The sequence below is a fragment of the Lygodium microphyllum genome, chromosome 9 (genome assembly GCF_053477565.2).
Source record: "Lygodium microphyllum isolate KBCC chromosome 9, Lygodium_microphyllum_v1.1.10, whole genome shotgun sequence".
NCBI classification, from domain to species: Eukaryota; Viridiplantae; Streptophyta; class Polypodiopsida; order Schizaeales; family Lygodiaceae; genus Lygodium; species Lygodium microphyllum.
Window position 1 is genome coordinate 2111852 of NC_141143.1, and position 2745 is coordinate 2114596.

Below are 2745 nucleotides of genomic sequence, written 5' to 3' on the forward strand. Positions count from 1 at the left end.
TTTCTAATTCCTCTATGAGCAGTGTTTCAGGAACATGGCTATAGTCAGCCATTTCTTGGGTATTGAGACCATCTTCAACATTCTCCATAAATTGTGTGTTAGGGACATGGCTGCAATCTTGGGCATCCATGCCATCATTAGAATCATTGTTGATGTCTTAAATTTGCAGACATACATCCAAATTTGAGCAAGGAGCCAAATTCATGTTGCCATGAAGCTTGCCTAGATATTACTTTCTATGCGAGCTATGATTAAGCCCCTAGATGCAATGCTAGCTTGTTTACCCTTAGTAGTATGTGTAGAGAAGCTTTTGACCTACCAAAGGTTCCTCTCCTTGCAAAATATCATCTTAAAGGACTTAAAAATAGACACATCTAATGGTTGGAGCTTGTACGATGTGCATGAGGGTAGTGTGATGATGTTTATACCCCACTTTTGGGGTTTTTGTACCACCTCAAGGCATGTGTGGCTTCCATGGCCATCAACAACTAGAAAGTGCCATTTTGAAGGAGATGGAGGATTGCACACTTGCAACTCTAAAATGTTCTAGCCATGCCTCAAACAGTTGCCTTGTCATTTATGCTTTACTTTGCATTGACATAATAGCTCCAACCTCATATTCCATCAAGTAGTTTTGCATGGCTTTCTTCCCTTTAAACATGTAATAACTTGGAAGGGCTAGCTATTCCAGTAGCATTCACACAACAAAGAATCATGAGCCACTCATAGTCATTTGGTGTTATGCCGCCATACACAACTTTTGAACCCTTTTGAGCCAACACCCGTGTGCATTTTTCCTTGTTGCCTTGCACTCCTATTTTATTAGCATTCCAAATGTTCTTCAAAGGGATTATGTAGATTGTACATTGTTTGCAAGTTTTCATGGAATGTCCCATCACTTCTAGATGAAGACTAATTGCCCTTGCTTTGTCTAGATTTTCACTTACTCAAAAAGTAAGTTTTGGGTATCTCATCCAAAACCCATCCCACCAACTCTTTCCAAGGATGCCATTGGAAAAAGGGGTCTCACACATGTGACAAAATTTTGCAACCTTTAATTTGGAGCACCTTAAATAGGCGGGTTGCCCGATGTGTAGCATTTTGAATGCCCAATTGAGAATGACTTCATCCTCATCAGCTATAACACCCTTTGCTTCCTTTTGGATTTTCCATCCAACCAAGAAGCTAGGGCTATTATACTCATGCCAAATTTCTTATAACACTCTTGCCTAAACATACCCTTATCATGTGTAGCAATTGCCTTGGCCATATTTGACTTTGTCTAACAAAGTTGTTTTCTCTTGGTTTTAGGCTTGGTATTGGAGTATTTGATGGCTCATGTTCCTTCAAAATTGTTGGTGCATTTCTAGCATTGGATGGTCGAGGAAGAGAACATTGTTGGGTAGGTGGGAACATATGCCTTTCACCCCTTTCACTTCTCTTTTTGGAAATCCTTGTGCCATTTAGTCCTTATGGTGGCAAGACAAAAGAGGTTGTTGTGTTCACGGACACAAGAGAATGAGCCACTCTTTGAGGTTATCAAACATAAGAAATAGGCTATTGTATCACAAACACAAGAGAACAAGGCACTCTTTGAGATTCTCTTCATAGGGGAGAGGTGTAGATAGTTTGCTTGGAGAATGAAGCAAATGAAGAAAGTCTCAATTAAGGGGTGTGATAATAGTGAATATTGAAGAGTATGATGATAATTTTACATAACACCATATTAACCTAAAAATGAGTGACAATGTAACTAGAATTATAGTTTAAAATACACACAAGTAAGTAATGTAGAAGTGTGAGGTATTGGAGTTAACAAGTACCACATTGAGCGTGTAGTATCTCTTCAATAGGTATGCATAATTTGAACAACAAACCCTCTTCTTTGGTGGGCGTGCTGATGTTTTGCCTTCCTCACTTGCGAACAATACAAATGAGCTTGTTGATTGTTTTTTTTATCACTTTGTATAGGAGTGTGTTGACCTCCGTCACAGCACATTGAGATGAGAGAGAAATAGATTCTAAAATAGGAAATAGCTTTGGCAATTTTCCTAATAATCTAGGCAACATAGTGGTGGATGGGATTTTGCAAGAAGAATCTCACTTTTGGGTAGTGCAAAATGCAACGTGCTTAACATGTATGCCCCTATAGGGACAAACCTTTCACCCCTGTTTATCTAAGAGCAAGCTTGTGCACAAATATGAGCAACAAAGGGATGTCTTTAGTCAAATAGGCCTTACACTCACAAGGGGTTGGAAGTGTGGCATACATAGGAAATAAGCAAGTTACAAGCTATTTAGAGAAGGAGATTGGAGAGATCATCAATTTATAAATATCACAATGCATTGTAATTGGTGGGTTGGTTTTTACAAGATCAAGTTGAAGGGGAATGCTGCATGTCTGTGTTTGTTTGAAAAACAGAATGATGATCCAAAGTGAGCATTGATGTAGATTTTCAACCTAATGTTTTCATATTTTCCTAATATTGGTAGTAATGGGTTTTTTAACACATTACATTTTCTCATGTGTTGCAGGCCAAAATTTGAGCAAGGACAGTCATAGTCCCATTTTGTATTGTATTCCCCAAGAGGAGGACATACTTGTACTAGAATGAACGGCCTTGCTAGGATTAGAGAAAGGATGGGTAGTTGCCAATTTAGTGACAAGCTTGGACAAAAAGGATGGCAATGTTGGATCTAATGGGATGGCTTGTATTGTACAAATATGTGACAAGTCATAAATCA

At 38.7% G+C, this 2745-nt stretch overlaps 1 pseudogene; it reads right to left on the minus strand.

Annotated features, from left to right (window-relative positions):
• Positions 1-222: 222 nt before the first annotated feature.
• Positions 223-896, minus strand: LOC148030749 (MFS-type transporter clz9-like; annotated as a pseudogene).
• Positions 897-2745: the final 1849 nt, after the last annotated feature.